This window comes from Neolamprologus multifasciatus, chromosome 7, assembly GCF_963576455.1.
Source record: "Neolamprologus multifasciatus chromosome 7, fNeoMul1.2, whole genome shotgun sequence".
Lineage (NCBI taxonomy): Eukaryota > Metazoa > Chordata > Actinopteri > Cichliformes > Cichlidae > Neolamprologus > Neolamprologus multifasciatus.
In genome coordinates this window covers 50,334,050-50,355,505 of record NC_140445.1, presented here as the reverse complement: position 1 = coordinate 50,355,505, position 21,456 = coordinate 50,334,050, and the positions used below count along the sequence as shown (strand labels likewise).

The window sequence follows — 21,456 nt, the reverse complement described above, 5'->3', positions numbered from 1 at the left end:
CATAAAAACAGTTTCATAAACATTTTTCGCTGCAAGTAGAAATGAGACAATCATGAAAATCACTATGTAAATCATCTCTGGCTTCCTGGATTAAATAGTTAAAGTAATTTCAGCCTTTTGCTTGTAGTGTTGGGAGCAAGCTATTCTGCAGTATCTGAGTCTGAGGAAAAGGCACGAGTTCTTTCCTGTGTACAAAAACAGCCTTTTGCTTTTGCTACCAGCTGCTGATGTTTTGTTTACTTTCGCCTTATGCAGATTCTACCGAAAGCAAGGATTTTGTGCAGTTACGTCTAGTATGTAAAGAAGAAGACTCGTACAACTAAATCCCCTTCTAGAAGTTTAGAGTGCATCTAAATTCCTGAAAGGCAAAAGCAGTAGATTTGTCTTTGTTTTGGGGTATTTTTTGGGGGGGAAGGGGGGGGGGGGTGTAAATTCACAAGGCAGGTCTTTTCACATCAAGTCTGGTATAGAGCTCATACAGCACCCCATCGTTAAAGCTAAGCATGCCTTTTATACTCTAGTTGTTTTTATTTAAGTACTGAATCTGGTAAAAATTGACTACTTATGCTTTTACTATTGTCTGCCATATACAGTTATGCTCAGACGTTTACATACACTCATCACAAGCTTTGGGAATTGGGAGAACAATTTGAGTTTATTCCACACAGGCCAAACGTATACATACTGACTTATTAATAAGTGTTGCTGAAGGTTCTACATTGTCTTAACTTGACAAGATCACTTCACCTCAAATCAGCTACATGGTTGAAACTTGAACCCAACTGGGTGTTCCAGTAGCACAATGATACCAAACACACATTCCGAACTGGTTTGGAAACGCTTAAAGCAGGCTAGCATTAAGCTGCTGGGATTGCCTTCCCAACAGTCTGACCTCAGCCCTGTTGACGTTATGTAGATGTGCTTAAAAGCCAGATCTTTATCAGAAAACCAAACACTTTAAATAAACTCAGCCAATTCTGCCCAGAAGAGTGCTCAAGTATGCAACCAGAATTATGCCAGAAGCTTATTGATGGCAACCAAAAGTCTTCTGTCAAGGTGCAACCTGCTAAGGGACATTTAACCAAATATTGGTGGGTGTGCGTGTGTTTACCTTTGACCCTGTGTGGATTAGGGAATATCCAGAATAAATTCAAATTTGTGCACCCAATTCGTCTTTTTAAAGGTCATTAAATATGTAATTAAAGATGTGGTATCCTGGAAAAAATAACAATTTAAACAGTTTAAAGATATCATTGAAAGCCTTTTACCATGACATTCATGCCATGATTCCCATGAGCGTATGAAAACTACTGGCCATAACTGGATACTGTTAAAGTGGTGGATACTTCAGATAATAAGTTTCAGATAATAAGATCAGTGTATGCACAAGTCATTTCTGTGTAAAAAAAAAAAAAAAAAAAAAAAAAAAAAAAAAAAGCTTAGGCTGCTCAGAACTCAGTTTCTGAAACTCAGGGTTTTTTTGTAGTCTTGGCTCTTTGTGTGATATCAGTGAGAGGGGAAGTAAAGAATGTGGGCTTAAACAGGGAAAAGGATAATAAAAAAAAAAGGATGAGCAGAGCTGCACGTAGGCACAGTAAAACATAAATAAGGATTAAACCCCCAGAATAAAACTGGGATGCCAGGAATTTTAAGTTTACGTTTAATTTTATGATTGTTATTAGCGATTTTTTAAAACCATTTTAAGTCCTCTTTAGCCTTTAAGATAGTTTAAAAAACCCATTTCTGTAGCTGAAATGAGTCACCACAACAAAGAGAATTTTTTCCTTTATTTCAGCAGCAACTTATTTTACTAATTTTACAAGGAGCATAGTGATAAATGAGCAAAGGTAGCTTTCTAATGGGAAATCCAGAACACCATATTGAATGGCCAAGAAGTCACATGAAGACTAACATCCACAGGTTGTCCCTATGTTGTATTTGTAAATTCCCATCAGGTTTTTGCCCCCTGTGTATTAACATGGTTAGACAGGCTTTAAAGGCTGCTCCCTCTCAATATAGAGAAGTCATGTAATGTAATTACACAGCAGACAGAGAGGGAATGCATCCTCCTCTGATGTAAACAGCTCTGACTCATGAACTTGTCCCGCAGCTGTAATTACATCAGTAATTTGATTTCTTTTGCACCTTTGGCCAAACCTCCAGACTGTAAACATGAATATGTTTCTTTGGTCTATACCCGAAATGGATCCTGAGGAGATTTTGACTGATACTGCCTTCTCTCATCTTTGCTTTCATGTAACAACGGTTTATCCTCCAAGTGGCTGCTGCTCAATTACACCTCACATTTATCTGCAGCTAATAAACCCAGCTCATTAGCACTTAATTAGTTTTGGAGCTGACGAATGATGTTAAGATAAGATTTAAGCCTCTCAATTGCAAAAACATGATAGCAATGTTTTGAAAGGGAAAAAAAACAACTGATAGAGTGATGCACAACCAATACACCGAGCAGAGGAACAATGTTAGGGGTTCATCGGCTCTTTATATGATGGTCAACAACTTACTTGAAATTTAAAATAAAAATATCCAGTGGAAATAAATGAATACGTACACTGAAAAAAAGACCATATTGGATTTACTTAATTCAGTAATGGACATTGGTTGCACACAACTGTTTTGCTTTGGCAGAAACTTAAACAACTTAGTTAAATCAACACAACTTATTCATATTCAATAAACCTGTGCATTTTGTGTTGATGAAACGTGACTGAAACATGTTTAGATGAAGTAAGTTGAACTCTTGGATTATTTTAATCGTTCACAATTTTGCCATTTTATTCCAAAACTATTCAATAGCTTTTACCCCGATACTACTTGGTCACTTAAATACTACATGTTATCTTCATATTACATAATGTTCAACAAAGTCTAGAGTCTGGTTAACATAAAAAGTAAATGGATTTATAACAACTACCATCCTCTTATCTTTATCTGAGTTGCGGGGGGGGGGGGGGGGGGGGGGGGGGGGGGGGCATAACCCTGAAGTTAAGAGGCAGGGTACACCCTGGACAGCTCACCAGCCTTTTACACAGAGACAAACAACCATTTGCATTCATGGGCAATTTGGAATCCCCAATAATTGCATGATTTTTAACTGTGGGAGGAAACCATAATACCCAGAGAGAACCCAGTGCAAACTAGCCAGGCTGCAGATTTGAACCCAGGACCTTCTTGCTATGAGGCAACAGCACTAACCACCACACCACCAATCCAGGATTGCCAAAAGTAGGAAAGCTATGATAAATCACAATAAATTACTCCAGTGATTTTCCTGCAGTTCGAAATCTTGTGTGATCTTGTGAATTTCATGAGTCCAGCAACTAACCACTAGATTGTATCATGTAATCTCAACAACATTGTTGAATTTCATACAAATCCTACATGATTTAATTACGTTCACCATAGAAACATGAAATTATTTTGTTATAACAAATCATATAAATTTCCCCGTTCATTCCCAGATAAGGACCAATCACATAATATATTAATACCCCAGCTTTAACCTGAGAACAACCAAACCAGTGCAAACAAATGCCACTGCACTGCATTCAGTCACACCCTATTTGAAGCACTGGCACTGACTACACTTACAAATTGTGAATAAGTTCGAAAACTTTGGAAAAAATTGAGCATCTGATGTCTGATGCTGTTTTTTGAACTGCTGTGTTTTCCTATAGGATTTGGGCTGCTGACCTGTGTTCAAGCAGTATGAGTTAATCATTACCTCTGATGTGGACAACATCGTTTCATGGTTGGCTTGTTGGTGCCGTGCACGGTTTGTTCTGTACAGAATAAAGAATAATAGTGGAGTAAACAAGCAGAGAGGTGACTTTCTCTCCCGCACAGTTTCTGTGCCGTGCGTAAAGTTTTGCATCTGAGTGAGCAGAGGACTTCAAGGATCCACTGTAGTAAAAGGCACCGTAATTGGCGATGCCAGTGAGGCAGACACAGCGTCTCCTCTAATGGGTTTTGCTTTTCAACACAAAGCCTTGACAGCGTTCACTTTGCAACTTCCAAAGTGTTATATACTCTGCCTCGGTGCTGTATCCTTGAACTTGTGAAAATCCCTTTGAGTATTTTACAGACAATGTGCATGGGGGAAATTAAGAGAATATTTTAATGAGATTCAAGACGTATGCAGACATGTCTGGAGGCAGTTTTAAATAAGAGGCAATGACAATTACAGTATTTTCCCCGTGTGGGGAGGCAAATGCTGGTGAGAATTCCCTGGCCTCCTTAAGATGATGACGGGGAGGATATTGGAGCGTTTGCCACTGGGGAATCACGCCCAGAAATGACACTCCTCTCTCTGCCTCAGTTTTCTGTCTTTTTCTAACACCATATAAGCAAATCAAAGAAACTCTTCGCATATAACTAAAGAGGAGATGCTGGCTAAGTTGGAAAATAGTGTACTGTGGTGGGGGACTGGCGCCTTTCAAGCTTAAAGTTGATTCTGTAGCTTTTTACGATCATAATTGGGTTTTTATTTTCCCTCAGGTGATTTCACATATACGTTATAAACCCGTTTTCATCTTATGCCACAACCTAATTTTAGCTAATCTCAGTCAACCGGCTCCTGCATGGCACACCACAAACTGTCTCTTTGCCAAAACCGGGCTTAACCGCGTAAAAACTACGTCACTTGCTCTTTGTGTGATTCCACGGCTGCAGATGGATACCATTGCTAAGCCTCGGATAATGCATGTATGTAATGTGCAGTGATAGAAGAGAGCAGTCTGAGATAAGTGTGCCTTTTAACGTCACATGACCTCATCTGGCAAAGGTCTCAGTTGATCCCACGGGCTGCTGCTATATGGTTATGAGCGCAAACCTGCCTGCAGGAAAAACTGTCATGCATCAGAACATGCAACTGTCTGGAAGCAATTAGTTTCCAGAACAGCTGGTATTCCCTGAAAGGTGAAAGCACTTATATTTGACTAATATGTGAATCAGACTTTTTTTTTCTTTAAACGTAATCTTTTAATTTTTTCAGCCCGATGAATGAAAAAAAAAAAGTACGTATTTCAGTGTTGAGCTTTTCTTGTACTTGCCGCCTTTTTAAAGCAAACAGCGAGAAAACAGTTAAATGAAAAAGCCACTCCCCGTTGTTAGATAATAATAAAAAGGATCATCGTTTGGCCTTTAAAATATACAGTCTGGCTTTTTTATATTAAAAGAAAAAAACTTAAAAAAAAGAAGCTTGTCCAGATGTTGTCCATCTGTGATTTTGAGGCTTCAGGGGGGGTATAGCACTATTGTATGACAGTTTTCTGGAGTGGTTCACTGCCTTTAGGCCACCATACATCAGCAGCGGCGCTGCAGTGCGCGCAATGGGCGTGCGCACGCCTCCGGGTGCTGCTGCGCGCCCCCGCCTGTGTGTGTGTGTTTGTATGTCGGTGAACTGGTGGGAGAGAGAGAGAAGAGGACCGGTGGCTGAGAGAGGCATCGGAGGCAAGTGCAAGAGGTTCGGCGCTCTGAGCGAGGACTCCACGTGAATAACCGCAGCTCACGGCTTCGCTCTGTCGCGGGAGGCTGAAGACACAGAAGGGGTTTTGTGTTTCTCACCGCCCAGGGAGGAGGTAAGGTGAGCGAAATTAGACCATTCATAATAAGCACGTGTAGTGTGGCTTACAGTTCACTGACAGTGACTGACAGAGTTTTGTGGCACGTTGGAAGGATGCCGATAAAAAAAAAAAAACTGCCCCTCTTTTAGCTCCTTCTCGGGGGGTGGGAGTGTGCAGGAGTGGTTTATTTTAAATAACACGCCGCGCTGTTCTGGGTGATATTTTACGTGTTAGGTGATCGTCAGAGAGAACGAAAAGGTGTGGGACATATTCCGGTGAGCGACTGTCAAATCAAAGGGTTGACACGTACCGTGACGCGTTAAAGATGCTGAGGGGAAAAACAGAAAAACAAATCATTGGCACTTATTTGCGAATATTGTCTTTGGACTTGATCTTTTTTGCTTCGATCATCACATCACATATCACATGGTGTAGATATAGTGGATATTCCCACAGATAGATAGACAGCTCTACTGTACTTGACAGTTGCTTTTTATTGTCCTGTGTTGATGAAATCGCTGTCTGGATACACGCACAATCCCTCATAAGCTGATTTGCTTCCCACATGTTTGATTCCCCTCATATTCATGTCACAACTCTGTGTTGTTTTGACTGACCAGTCACTTTGCTGAGTCTAATTTCCCTTCATGGGACTGAATCTGATTATGATAGGGCTCCCCCTGAGATTTCACAGAATTCATATCACACCATTTTTCCACCAGTCAAAACAATTCATTCGCTGGAAAAAAACCCAAACATATTTTCACACAATCCTGTCTTCCCACTCCCCCTCCTCCCCCGTCTGTCTGCCCCTTGGTCAAAGCTTCAGTAAGGGGGGAACTCACCATCATGCAACAACACCCCTCCTCCTCCTCATCCCCTCCTCTGCTCATCCCCAGACACTCTCACTCATACATACACCCAGACACACATGCCTTGACTGCACACTTTCGCTGCCTGCTCAGTTGGCCAAATTAATGCAATGCTAATGACCCCTGTGTTATTGTCTGAAGCTCTTGCCTTGCGCTTACTGCTCTGAAAAGCCTGACACACTTTCTAGTAATGTTTATTCACTCCAAGCAGACTATAGTTAATCTGGTTAAGACGATAACAATATCCCTCTATCCTTGCCTCATGTCTAGTTTACATTAATTCATAAAACTGGCGGCAAAAATGTACGTCCCAGACAGTTTGTGTGCTTTGTGGTCGTCTCTTGATCAGGTTGTAGTTTGAGCTCAAAAATCCACAGCCACTGGAGTGCTGCTAACATGACATTTCAGCCTCATTTGACAAATGTGGAGAAATCGGGACAAGATAGCGACCTACATTGTGCTGCCTTCTTTACTTTCAAACTCATCACAAATGACTCTAGACGGGGAGATTTGCATAACTAAGGGATTATCATGACACACGTTGGCTAGAGTTATTGTGAGAGCACCAGTCAGTCACACTGCACGCTGACCTAAAACCAGCGACGGACAACTTTGCTCCGGGGGCTATGGGAAAAGCTTGGGTGTTGGAGGGAAAATGCCACCAATTTCTCTCTGTGGGCTGCAGAAAAACGCAGGCTATTCTGTGAGAAGTGATCAACGCGCCTTCTCTAAGCAGCCGTCCGTGGACATTCACAGGCCAGAACAAAGTGCCTCATAGAAAGGAAGATTTGTTCTGTGTCACTTGTTGTAATGATGACATAATTTCTTTCAGGAACTGGTCTGAACCTGAGAGCTTGCCACTTCATCAAGGGTACATTTGAGTCATGTTGGAGTAATGCTTGCTTAGGGAAGCAGCACGTATTCTGAGATGAAACAATAACATGATTCCGGCAAAGTGAAGCTGAAGTCAGGGTGGGAGATGGCTAGTCTCAGTAGACGTTTAGAAAGAGGGACCTGTCAGTGTAAAGGTCGCTTCTGGTTAATCACAAGTGTCTCTTTTTTTCCAAGTCTTGACAATCATTTATGTGACATTTCATAGTTTGTATGTTCTGAATTAACTAAGTGCTAAAATCTGGAAATGGGAATATGAAGGCATTACTGCAATGAAGGCCAACCGAGCATGAATCTAGGCATTAGAACCAGGAGTAAATGATTCAGTGATCCATCAGTGAGTTGATATTTGATACAAATATAGCATGCATAGCAACATCAGATCATACAACATTAACAACAATTTTCTGGGTGCAGTTTCTCAAATGAAATATTTTATGCTATGTGATGATGAACAGAAGATATTTTAGACCTCAGTCTGAGCGCTGAAAACATGAAGGAACAAGAAAACATCTCAGGTTTCTTTGACATGTGTTTAAAAAAAAAAGAGTCCACTGATTAATTGAGGAAAACAATAATAAATTAATTGGCAATTCATCTATTTCAGTTTTTCAGTTTTTACCTAAAATCTGGTATCTGCACATGCTATACACACACACACACACACACACACACACACACACACACACACACACACACACACACACACACACACACACACACACACACACACACACACAGATCACATAGATCATTTAGTAGTGCATGAGGAGTTTTGAAATGTGTATGATATTATAACTATTGTAATTCTTGCCCCTTATTTTAAGGATGTGGCCATATTCCCAGATTTCAGTGAATATCTTGATATTGATTCCAGTTCCTGTAGAAATTATGACTGAGGCGCTGAAGCCAACCATAAATACCCCCTGCAATAATTTCTTTTTCATGCAAAAGTGCACACGCACTAATCAATAATTTACCATCATAAGTCACTCCAGCTGATTGACTGAATGATTGAGTGAGTTCTGGCGACACGTGTTCTCGTGTCCCGAGTGAAGAGGATCCAGCAGCCATTGTGAATAGAAACGCCGTGCTGCTCGGCTGTGATGAGGCTAAATTCCCTGGGGAATGATGGAGGCCCATGCCTACCCATTAGTGTCACTGCGGTCTGGGTGTTTCATCCCAGTGGAGCTATCGCGCACAGCAGCGCAGCACACTGACATCATTTGGACCTCCTTGTCATAGGCCTGTTCGTCTCATTTTGGGACTGATGAGTGCCTCATTATCATACCACAGAGGGAACGGTGCTCTGCCTGCTTCACAGCTGCCTGATCCCTTTCACTGTTTGTAATTTGGACAAATGTATGCAGAAGCAAAGAAAGGCATTCATACATGTTCATTACATGTGCCCATGTTTTACTTTCCTTCTCTCTCTGTCTCTCTCTCGTTGAGTCGGGCCTGCTTGGTTGCAAGCTGGTGGGTACAATTAGAGTTTCACAGTCAGTTAAGCAGCATCTCTAATGGGAATTGACACATTCCTGTGAATCCCTCCACACAGCTGCAACTGTTGGTGTTTACACCGTAGACTTGTATTTTATTATCGGGAGTAAATGGCGACAGATGACTAAGAAAAATGGGTAAACGAAGTAAGTAAAAAGTACAAAGTGAACCTCGATTAGATAGATGTTTTGGTTTCGGCTTCTCCTTTTACTTCTTGCTGTTATGGATATTGACGAGAATTTATTAACACCAGTGCACCTGCTGAGTTTTCCTATAGGTCAGTTTTTTTTATTGATCCCCATGTTGTTTACTGATTGGATTTACATGTGAGGAAAAAAGTAAGCTTGCACAGGTTTGTATCATCAATTCAAATACCTGGACCTGACTCTAATTACTGTACAAAAACAGACTTGGATGTGACTTTGGTGTGAAAAAGCTTTGACACATTTAACTCATAATGGATTGGTTCCGGGTTTTAACTGGAACCAATAGTTGATTCCTTTCATTGCTTGTAACAGCACATTAAATAGCTGACACAAGGGTCTGATGATTTGATCGATTGGTGCACAGACAGAAAATTCATCATCAGCTGTTTGGACATGTTTCTAATAATTTTAATAAAAGTAAAATTATAAAAATGCTTTGATTCAAGCTTCGCACGTGTTAAGGTTTTCTCACACTAATATCTGAAACAGAGCAGTCTAAAGCCTGAGCTTCTGGCAAGTAGGGATTACTTAGCACATACTGGCCATCTGCCTTTGCAACAGTATATGACAGAAAACAATGAGCATCCTTTAAGCGTGTTTGTTTTTGCGTAAATTCAAGCTTTTCAAATGTGAGGAATTATTATTTAGTCATCTTTTGAAATAAACTAAATACCATTGGCTATGGTTTGGATAAAAAAAAAGCGAGCTGTATGTTAATAATTATGTTGGATTAAGCTCTGGAAACAACAAAAAAAGAGGCGTTATTGTTACTTTAAGGATTTCATAAAGCAAATAATAATAAATCACTAAATGAAGATCAAATGAATCACTGATGGAAAACCTGTTAGTCATAGCCCCGACTCGGAAGCCCTGCTGATCAGAGATGCTGTGCTCAGTGAATTAAAAGTTGATTTGCTGTTAAATTCGGCTATAGATTTTGGACAGCAGGTAATTGGACAGATGTTGGATGGATGGAGGTCAGTGAAGACCTCCTTGGATGGCCCCCTGTGACCAAATCATTACATTGGAGCTTCACACCATGACGGTCATCAAGCCCAGTCACTCAAGGTTGCCAAGGGAACCCTAATATTACTCATGTCAGGTTATCAACCCCCTTTAGTAAGTACAAAGCATTTAAGGATGTTCTTTTCCGTCCTAAGTAAGTGCCAGGGGGGTGACAGCAATAGACTCTTTTGAAATGGGACATTGAGATAAAGGAACGTAATGTTGCGGGTTTTATGCTCTCTCTCTGTCCCCTTTAGACCTCCTTGTTAACTAGGTGATCTGAACCACTCAACCTCGAATTTAGAGATCCAATGGGAACAAATGGAAATTCAACTCGATGTTTGCTCCAGGAGTGCATTTTCTGAGATCTCATCAGATGCGCTGCTTCGTTGCTACTGGCTAGGGGAGGAGGAGGGAGGTAAAGGAAGAAGTGGGAGTGTTTTCAAGCTTTTGGGGTTCCAAGGGGGAGGGAGGAGGGGTGGATCATGTACCTCCATGGACGCTGAGAATGGGCAGGGGGGAACAAAGGGGGTCTGTTTTCTCTTTCTCTACTGGCAGGGAGGCTTTTATTGCCTCTTGCCTTGCAGTATGTGTGTGGGTGGGTGGGGGTGGTGATAATGCTGGGGAGGGGTGATGCAGGGGTTATGCTGAAGGAGATCCACAATAGAAACTGTGGTGTTGGAGCCTCTCTTTGAACAGCTGAAGAGGGCTGGAGAGGCAGTCCTTGCTAGAGCGACAGCCTCGGGCCTGTTGAAGCTCTGGCCAACTTTGGATGGGCAGCAGATGTTGGAGAGGTAGCTGGTGGCCGAGTGGCAGCACATAACAACGACCGGTGCTTCCCTTTCCTGTCCTGAAAACAACAGGAGGTGGGCATTGCTCCACTGGCAGGGTGCAGGCTGGCCAAAATTGCAGGGAATACAGGAACAGTGTGCACTTGAAAGCTTTTCTGCTCCATTCTCAAGCTTCCATCTTCTTCCTATTTGCATAGAGCTTAAGGAGAAAAAAAAAAGGCGTTGCACATCCCACTCTTTGTTGGCACTGCGATGCAGCCCACTTGTGTAGACTAATAGCTCAGAAAATACATCACCACAGCTCTTTCTCTGCTTATAAAATTGGCCTGTACCGTGCCAAAAATCCACCGCAATCCCCAAGCCTCCAAGCCTTACTAGTCTCTTGTTGAGCACTGCATCCAACAAAACTTGCAGAAGTGGGGGTCTGCAGAGATAAGCGGAGCAAAGGCTTAGATTATCTTTGTTGCCCCAGCGCATGATGCAACAGTGAATCAACAGGAAAAGAAGGAGACACTTCGCTGTCAGCTCATGAATAAAGTTGACATGGAAACACAAAGTGGCTTTGCCATGGTTCAGGACTCGCTGACCTCGAGGTCTTATTTAGGCCAGGCGCTCTACCCCCTCCCACACCCTGGCTGAGGGTAAGATACCATGTTAGAAGCTCAGCAGCCACCACTGAAGGGCCCTTAATCCAAGTGGGATGACAGTTTGGCTCTGGATGCCGTTTCTGCAGTGCTGAGACCAATGAGCTTTTCTTCCCCTCTTTTTCATCCCTTAAACCTCCCAAATACAACCACAGGAATCCTGGGAAAAAAAGCAGTTCTCGGGGAGACAGAGGAATAGGAGGGCAAACAAATCAAAGGGAGGATCTCCGATTCCTCCTTTGTAGAGCAGATAAATGTGCACATTCACAGAGATATCAAAAGCACACAGTGTTGACTTCAGCTGCTATTTTTTTTGTCCACATGTAGTGTAAAAAAACATAATCTATAACCAGATAATCTTTGTCCAGGCTTCAGAATGATTAGGGAAGATTTAGGTCAGAAAACCATTAGACTCATCAAATTTAGTGATGCTGTCACATCAAATCCCTTTTCCTGCTTTTAAACCAATCGGCAGAGCGATCCGCGGACCACATGTTAACAGAGGTTCAAATGGGCCATCCATTATTTGAAACAATAACGAACATCATGCATGTTTGCCATTACTGTTACTCACTCTGCATTGCAGCTGCAGCTGATTCTGCTTTTCCACACTGGTCACAGTCCCACTGTGATGTGCAGTAATCTCTGGGATGTTGGCTCTAAGTTTTTATAAAATTTAGTTTGGAAATTTGTCAGCCGATCCCTTGACACAATACGATCACATAAAAACGTCAAATATTTGTTTTATTCAGAACCTCGAATGTTAAAATGTGCCGAATGCAGTATGTATTTCTGCCCCTTTACTCTAAAAATGTACACAATATATGCAGAAAATCATCATTTAATCTTGGACTAGAATATGACGGTGAATAGCAGCACTTGTGTCCCCTGCTGGACCCAAGTGCAGGAAGAAGGAGCCTGGAAATATTTCCTGAAGAATTTTAAATCAGTTTAAATTCAAATTAAATCTCAAGCTGCTATTACTCAGGATATTCAAGTAGATTCAAGCATTTTAAAATTCCTGTTATATCAAAAGCATAATTTTTTCAACTATGGGAAGCCTGTGAATTTGATTTATTAACTAAAACCCAAGGTCATCCTCTCTGGTGTTCTGGGTATGATGCCAGAGCAATTTAGAATCAAACGCGAGCAATGGAATAGCAATCAGTATAATCTCTGCGTGTTCAGTCCTGTGCTGGATTCTCAGCGCTGTGCATCTTCAGGAACTGGAGGAATGTAATTGTCAGTAAGATCATTCCTTTCTGTGGGCTAGTTCAGCCCATCTGTGAGGAAGGGAGAATGGGCATGGCAACTTCATTTATCAGGATCTCCGCTGTGGCTGGCTGGCCTGATAACCCAATCAAATGTCTAGTGTGACTAAGAGCCGTCTGGGCGAACACTAGGCTTTTTTCAGTTCTCCATGTGGAAATATCAATGAGGCTTTGTCAATGTGCCATTGTTGACAGCCAGAGCCCTGTGGTGTTAAAAACCTAATGCAGACTCTCAAAGAAAGAAAAAGTCTCAACAATAATCGTTGTTTACTATTTTCTTTACATTTTCACACTATATTTGGACCTTGGCATTGAATGGCAGTCCTGGTGTTGGTGTTAGTCGGCATTGTGCCGGTACAAGCTAAAAAGATTCTGGTTTGAGGCAGACCTAATGCTCGGGTCTTCAAGGTTGGCTGGTTTTTGGGCCTCTCAGGGGCTCAAGGCACAATGACCACATCTCTCAATGAGTGGAGCCCCAGTGGACATGTTACTCAAAGGGCTTACTGCATGACAGGGAGCACGCCTCCACAGATACAAGAGAAAAATAGCACACTTTCACTCTGAGGTGGATTTCATATAGCTCACAGTTCTGCTGTCAATATCTTGATTGTAGTTGACATTTAAGGGAATGCATAAGGCAAAGGGCATTCTTTAGATGTTCTCTGCTGCTTTCATGAAATGTGGTTGGTTTGGAATAATGGATTAAATTGTTAATGTACTCAGAGGGAGGTGGGGGTCGGATCATTCTGAAGTATTCCTAGATTTCTCTATACATTTATTTTTTTACATAAGCTGTGCACATTATGATTAAAACTGTAGGTTTCAAAAGCCTGTGCCTGAGATCATGATATGCACAGTGCTTATAGAATTATTTAAACCTGTTTTATAATCCGTGATTGTAGGTATGGGGTTTAAAAATAAAAAGGAGCAGTCGTGCCCTGAGAGCAGATTATGCACGGATCTCCACCACTCTGGCTTGGTTTCTGCCTCTGTTTTTTTTCTTTGTTTATTTCATTTCATGTTTTTTTTATATGACTTTTCATAGATTTCATTTCTCCATTTGGTAACCTTTACTTTTGTTTGTCATTATTCACACATTAGATGAGACCATTAATGATTTCCCAGAAATGTCTGTAATTTGTACTTGCATTTGGATCTGGGTTAGGTTTGCGTGTATCTCAAGAGCTTACAAGTTTATACAATGATACCCAGTGGTATAGCCCAGTAGCATTCATTATATGCTTGCAGATTTTATGAATTTAGATTTTCTTCTTCCACTGCTGCCTTTTAAAATCAGGCGTTGTTCGCTGATGCAGCGCTTAATCAGTCCACGATAGGGCAACTACATGGAGGTCAACTTGATTGGATTCTCCACAGTCATCTGCAGTGAAAAAAAATCTAATTAAGCTTCAGGCACCTAAGTCAAACTCCGTAGGATTACCCTGGCCCTGCACCCAAAACCTGGTCCTGGGAGATTGTGATAACTCTACTCCCATAATCTGAAGCCGGGGAAGCCTAGAGGGGGGTGTTGGCAATGAAATCCATACAAACCGAATCTACCCACCCACTCAACTGCGTGGATAGCTGAGTCACGTAAAAAAAAAAATGGTGTAAATTAAGTTAGAATCAAACATCGCAGTGCGAGATTTACCAAAGTCGAGTTTGTGTTAACATTCAATGCCACAGCAGGACACAGTGCAAATAGCTACAGTGTGTTTCGAAGAGATAATGATAGAAAAAAAACTGATTTCATGCAGAGTTTCATCCGTATCGTTCACAATCCCCTGAGCTTTGAAGTCAAATTGGAAGTGTGTCTGTATGGGTGGAAACGACAGACAGATTAGAGAACAGAAAACATGCTTTGAAAGAGCTTTTAACCCCCCACCCCCCACCCCCTCCTACTCAAATCTGCCTTTTTCAGAGACAAATAAAACCCACCAAAGTATCTTCTCTTTTGTCCCAACTTTAAGATGTGGGTTGGATGTAGATTTTCCACAGAGCGAAAAGTCCATGTTTGTTGTGGTCACCACAGTCCTCGAAACAGCTTTTTTGTTCAGAAGATAACTCACAACGGGAGACCGCTATTGACCAGTCGTTCCCCTAAAGGAAATGGGGATGAAGGGGGAAAGAGTGGAGGACAGTGAGGGGGTCAAGATGGGGTAAAAGACACGGATGTGCCAGTGACCAGGACATGGTCTCCATCTCACCAGGATGCAGCTAAAATATGTCTCTCTTCGATCTTTGATCCTGGAGACAGTGCACCTGATGGAGGTCTAAGGATTTGTCCTTTTCCCGTCTGTCATCAAGGTATCATTTTATGTATGCGAGTACAGCTCTTGGTATTCCACTATCATTACATTTTCCTTCTTTTACTCATCGCCACAAAATTAAAAAGCTGCAAGAGCTTGTGATCTCTTCCTGCCTTCTCGCGGGAGTTGATTGTGATTGTTTTTTTTTCTCCCCTCAGTCTAGCATCAAACTGCAGCCAGACTGAAAGCTAAAAATGCTCTTTTGGCCCCAAAACAAAAGCCTCTGAATTAGTTTCACTCAGCCTGTTTATCTGAGCTGTGATTCAGCTGAAATGGGACTTTGGATATGAATTTTGAGTGGAAGCAAAGCGCTGGCACAAGTGGCAGAGCCTTGTCCTTGACAGCCTTGTTGAATTAATTCCTTCCAAATGGCTGGTTTAAAGAATGAAAAGAAGAGTGTTGAATACAAGCTAATACTGATCTGATGCTATCTACGGCACAGGTTCAATTTTTAACCGTAGTGTCTTTGTGAAACCATCCATTTTTACCCATGTGACTCATATTGTGTGCGGAGTTAAAGCATAATGGAATAGGTGGCCACCCAGGACAGCTTGTCATAGCACTTCAGCTTGATTGACACGCCACTTCTTTTTTTCACATCGGACATGGTAAAATTGTATAAAAGTGACTCTTTAGCATAACACTGGACAATTGCATGCTTAACCTCCTTCATTCTCCTCTGGGGCTCGATTAATTCAAACCGGAGCAACTTCAACATATCTGTGTTTTGTAATGCTAAAATTAGCAGGATCTGAGGGCATGTGCTTGATATGGTAATAGGGGAGGTGAATTTGTTGCCGTGGGCTACGTGGATGTGTACGTAATTGTATATAAATATCTTGTGATATATTACATTTTCTTTTAAAAATCAGGTAAGAAGCTGGAGTTTGAAGTTTCACTCCTGACCTCGGGAATAACAGCATCCATTCAATGTTTTTTCCAGCTTTCATCGACATCCTTGCTTCCTTCACATGCAGATTATTTCATTTTTATGAAACAGTTATTACCCTATACATTGGGTAGAATATTCTAATAGGAAATAATGAAAAGAAATTAATTGTTGTGGTGGTTAGCCCTGTTACCTCACATCAAGAAGGCCAAATCCACCATCTGTCCAGGGCCTTTCTAGGTGGAGCAGAAGTTTTCTTTGAGTATTCTGGTTTCCTCCCGCGGTCCAAAGACATGCAGTTAGTGAGGTAAAGATAATTGGTTATTGCGCGCAATGCGATTGTCAATGCGATTGTGTATCTGTTTCTGTGTTAGCTGCGTGACATGCTTTCAGCCACATCCTTCCAGAGTACACCTTGCCTCTCACTTGATGGTAGCCGGGATAAACTACAGCGCCCATTGCAACTCTGAATTAGATAAACAAGATATTTCTGGGTTTTAGACTGATGGTGAAAAGAAACATGTCAACATGCACACTCGGACCTGAAAAACTGCTGAGAGTCATTTAATTTAACAATTTAGTGAGTATCGCATCAGATTAAAGAAACCATTTATCATAAATAAATAAATCAATCATTAGCTGCAACTCTAATAGACGTTGTTCAGTAAACACTGTATGTGTCTTCATATTGTTCAGCTTTAATGGGAATGTTTTGCATTGGCTTCCAGAGTATTAGATTAGTTGATTCCCTTTGATCCAAAGCATGGCAGTATGTGGATTAAATATAACTCAAGATAACATCAGATTAATCTGCAAAGGCTAATTTCAGTAAGTTCTGTCATTGTACTACAACTACCTTTTTCCCTCCTCTCCTCCATAACCTTATCTCCTACACAGAACTAACCCATCTTAGAGGAAATACTGAATGCGTTATGTGGTATAAACAGCTTCACGTAAAGATGCATTTATTGGATCGTTTATGATAGCGGGATACGAAGACGTTTTCCCACATTTCACACAGTGGCTGATCTCAGTGGTTCCGAGTGCAAGAGTGCCGCTCTAAATGTTTAATGGCGAGTTAAAGGATAAGGGCCATCTTCTGTCTCTTTCTGCATAGTGTCTCATTCCAGTCTGGCCGAGCTCCAGTGCTCACTGCAGCATTCTGACTCACTATGTTGCTGCATTGAGCCTAGATACAAAGCATCTCTGGAGACCTTTTAGCTCCGCTGGAGTTATGCAGTATATTGAGTAGGACAGTTTTCAAACTTGGCCAGACGACTAGGATCATTTGTCACTTTAGTCGCGTGCACCTATATTTTATTTTTATTGGCCTGACCTTCGGCTTCACAACCTCAGTGCGCAAACGGGTCAGACCACCAGACACTAGTCCGCGTCACGGTCAAAGCGTCAGCGTTTCGGTGAAGCCCTGGCTGCTCTTCAATGGCCCTTTCACTGCCACTTGGTGACAATGCATTTTTTCCATGCCATAAAGCAGATGCTGTATTCTAGCAGTACAATACAGGGCCCATCTGAAACTGTTTACCATGTGAAAGGCACACCGGGATCAGGATGCCTACCACTGTGTGGGGCTTTTTGACTTGCCACTCTATAATGAGTGCACGCTGGAAGGAAAAGGAGCGCGCAGCTTTAACTGGCATTGTAATCACTGCATGGAGAGAGGAAATGCAGTATAAAGTGCTGATCCAGCCTATTCTTCCCAGGCCAGGGCTTTTTAGACTTATCTGAATACAGAGATTACTGTGACACCATATGAGCTTGTCAGCAGTTGCACCCATAGCAGATAAATAGGGAGGAAACTTGCAGTTTACGTACCCACCTAAAACAGATCATTTAATCTCTTATTCCATCGGGCCCTGATCTTTGATACAGCTGTGGCAAGTTTTCTCTAAGATGAGGTCTCTGATCTTTTCCATCCTCTTTCTCTGGAAGTCAAAAATCAAGAACTAACAAGTGGAAACATCTCGACTGCAGATGCTTATCCGGTGTAACAGAAACCCCCCGCAGTTAAATCATTATCTTTGTGCGACTAGTATCTGTCTTCTCTTGTGTTGCTGTTTGTTGTCGACAAGTTGATGATGCTCAGTTTGTTCCAAGTTGTCTGCCCTCAGGCCTCGCTTTGTTATGAAGTCTCACCTCTCCACCTCTTATGGAAAAACAACTAAGACAGCGTTAAACCAGCCCTAATGGTGGACTTAGTGGTGGTCTGACAGCAAGAGGTGTAGTGAGTAATTAAGCACTCAAGCAATGAGGGACCTTGAAAGGCCAGAGGTACCCAACCTCACAGACTGGTCACAGTCAGATTCCTCTCCACCCATAGAAGGGGTGTCAGAGACAGGGAAGCTACTCCTGAAGCTAAGGTCTCTTTGGCCCTTCGGCATCACTTAGAGGGCTTATCCTCCTAGCCAAGAGCTCTCTAAGGCCTCCAGCTGGTCATCAGTCATGTCAAGGACACACATCATTCATGTCAAGAGCCTGAAGAAATAACAGCAGCGCCACAGACACAGGAGCGCAGATGGGGATGTTTTTAAGTATATTTAAATGACACCTTGGAGGAAGAATGGCACTGTGGGAAATACCTGCGGTGGTTGCAGCTGGCTGAGTGTTAAGATGAACTCGCTCGCACATTCCTGCTGTTTATAGTTAATTTTGAGCAGCATTCTGGATCAAGTTAATGCATGCATTGCAATAAGTTTGCAGAGAGATTTCTGGTTCACATAGGAAGGTGTTTTGAGAAGTTTGCTTCTCGTGGGTATTATGAGGTTAGTATTGCAGAGTTTTAGCAAATACTCAACAGTTTACTGTGACATTTAGTCCTGAATAGTCTAATAACCCCAGTAATGCTTTTAGTGCCTTATTTTATAGAAGTCTAGACTTGCAGAAGGCTTCAGTTTGTTAAACCTGCAAAACCTGCTGTAGACTTTCTAATAACATCCTCATTTTCAGTGTATGTGTGTTGTGTTTTCTTTAATTGCTATTGAGCAAATTTTGGCTTTTTAAAACACTTGTCTATCTTGATAATTGCACACATTAAACCTGATAAACATCAGTATACTGGCACTGGCGTTGTGGGCATGTTCGGGCGTGCTGATTAGCGTTTAGCTCAGAGCATCACTGTGCACAGCTTCACAGAGCTGCACAGAGTGTCGTGGTCCCCCTAAGCAGCTTTTCTAAAGAGTATATCCATTTAATAAACTGTTTTAAAGTGTCAATGGAAAATTGTACTTAGTAGTCAGTATAATCTTTTAATGATATAATTTTGTATATGGTAGAATACTGCATGTAACCATTTGTGTTTATTGAAAGGATGTCTCATCCTAGGAAGTCTGTAACATTCCAGGGTGTTCTGGCTTTCACCCCCACATCCCAGGAGCATGAGAAAGTTCGTACCTTGTTTTATTGTTTTACGGTAGGATTAACGTAGTTATATCTGTTTCCAGTCTAAGTGGTTTTGGTTTGATGAACTGCTGGACTTTCCAGACCAGCAGTTTTAGGGAAGTCTTTATGGGGTCACACTCTGACCCCCCCTCACACACACACACCACACACACACCACACAAGCACCCACTGAAGTGTATAAATAAAGGACCAGGGCAAGTCCTCAGGGCGAGTCTCTGAGTCTCACTCTAGGCTGCCCTTGCTAGCAAGAAATTCTGTGTGTTTCTCCTCTCTGATTCTCTGCTGAAGAAGTGTTTTAGAATATATCTCTTAACATTATTTGGTCCTTCGTAGCCGGAGCAGAAAATATCAGAACTGTTATCTGTGACTCTGTTCCAAGATCCAGCACTGATTCCTGACGCCGTGGGGAACCAGCACTGAAGCCTGTGCACAGCCCTCTTAGACAAGGAGAGAGCCCCAGGACTTGAATTCGGGTCTGGGCCGGTGGCCTGGTCCACGGCGCTGGGATTCAGTCTGATGATTCGAATCACCAGTGAGATGTCGGAGGGTGAGAAACACTATTTTGGTATATAAAACGGCCGCAAAGGTTTAAAGTCACGTGACAAAATAGGTTGGGTTCGCCGAAAGGAGCTGAATTAGACTTAGGTTTTAGAAGTAGCCGTAATTACTTCGCGACAAATTAAAATAGGTTGGGTTCGCCGAAAAGAACTGAATTAGACTTAGGTTTTAGAGGTAGCCGAAATTACTTCGTGACAAATTAGCGTGCAAATGTCTATATGTGTGTGTGTCTGGAAGTAATAATTGATTTTACAGCACAATATGCTGCTGAATTACTTCCATTTTTGTTTTCTTTGCTGAGGCTCAAGTACTGGTGACAAAGGAGAACGGTTGAGTTTCATCTCATAAAACTGATACCGCTTCACCGTTAGGGTGAAGTTGAAGGCCGTATCAGTAAACCACTCTGAAGTCAAGCGTGCCAGCGACGGCCCAGCAAAATCTTTGAAAATGGAGAATAAACAAAAGGCTAAATTACAACTTATCTTTAATGTATTCATACTAATAATAGCAAGGATAACAACCTGTAAACTGGTGTTAATGATGAAATAATATTAATATGAGGAGGCACCTCAGTCAGTCATGATGTGAGGTGGATAATTGTTGAAAGTAATCTGCATTAAGCTTAGGGTTGCTCAAATTCAGTACAATGACATATGAAGTAAAATAGGTAAATACTTTAACTAATTACGTGCATAGAGGCATTTGACCTGTTTGAAAAACTGTCATCCTAATATGAGCCATTGTTGAGATATAGAGCAAACCTATGAAAACAACTAATATGCTGAACCCTGTATGAAGCAGCTGAAAACTACATGATGGAGAAGCTGAATTGAATATGAAAGTGCAAGTCTTTGCCACTGTGGGGCAAAGCACGCAACCACTGTGTGAGGTTGCGTTGTGGTCTCTTCTGAGCTGATGAGCAAGCTACACATTATCAGATTGAGATCTGGCTAAGAACTCTTCAAAGAGAGGGAAACAGAATTATGATAACTGTGATAACTGGAATGTGCAGAGTTTCCGTGAGCAGTTTTCCTACATCTTGACTCATGTGTGTAGAGTGTTCATAGCATCAGCATCATGTTTTTGTTTATTTGTTTTGTTGGGTTGAAAATAATTAAATAAACTTGTGATCATACTTATGGATCACCATGGCACATGCCATTGGCCAAATGATTTATTTACGCAGATGAAAAAAGTGAGTGTGAATGTGTCTGACGTCACAGTGTTTTTGTGCGCTGTGTAAAAGTAATTGCCTCTGATTGTGAGAGCGGTGATTCTGCAGGTCACCAGCTATTTAAAAAAAAAAAAAAAAAAAGAGTGAAAAAGAGACAAAATTTACATTGTAGATGAAAAATAATCATAGGAAAAAGGTTTTGTGTTGATCAGCCAAGAACAACCACAATCTTATTTTCTGCTTTTAAGAAAGGACAGTTCACAAAAACAGAGAGAGAGAGAGTTGTGTGTGTTGATTAAGCAGTGATAATAATAATGAAAATGTCTTAGTTTGTCACTTTTAGG

General features: G+C 41.6%; 1 protein-coding gene across 4 annotated transcripts in view; it reads left to right on the top strand.

Annotated features, from left to right (window-relative positions):
• The first annotated feature begins 5,367 nt into the window (after positions 1-5,367).
• The window catches only part of nrcamb (neuronal cell adhesion molecule b), an 80,583-nt gene continuing 64,494 nt past the window's right edge, over positions 5,368-21,456 (top strand). For 2 of the 4 annotated variants that reach the window (XM_085169113.1, XM_085169112.1), the window contains exon 1: positions 5,368-5,600. The gene's annotated coding sequence lies outside the window, so the exon portion shown is untranslated. Of the gene's footprint in view, positions 5,606-21,456 lie in introns of all 4 variants that reach the window. The other 2 variants (XM_085169111.1, XM_085169114.1) reach the window with 1 other exon arrangement.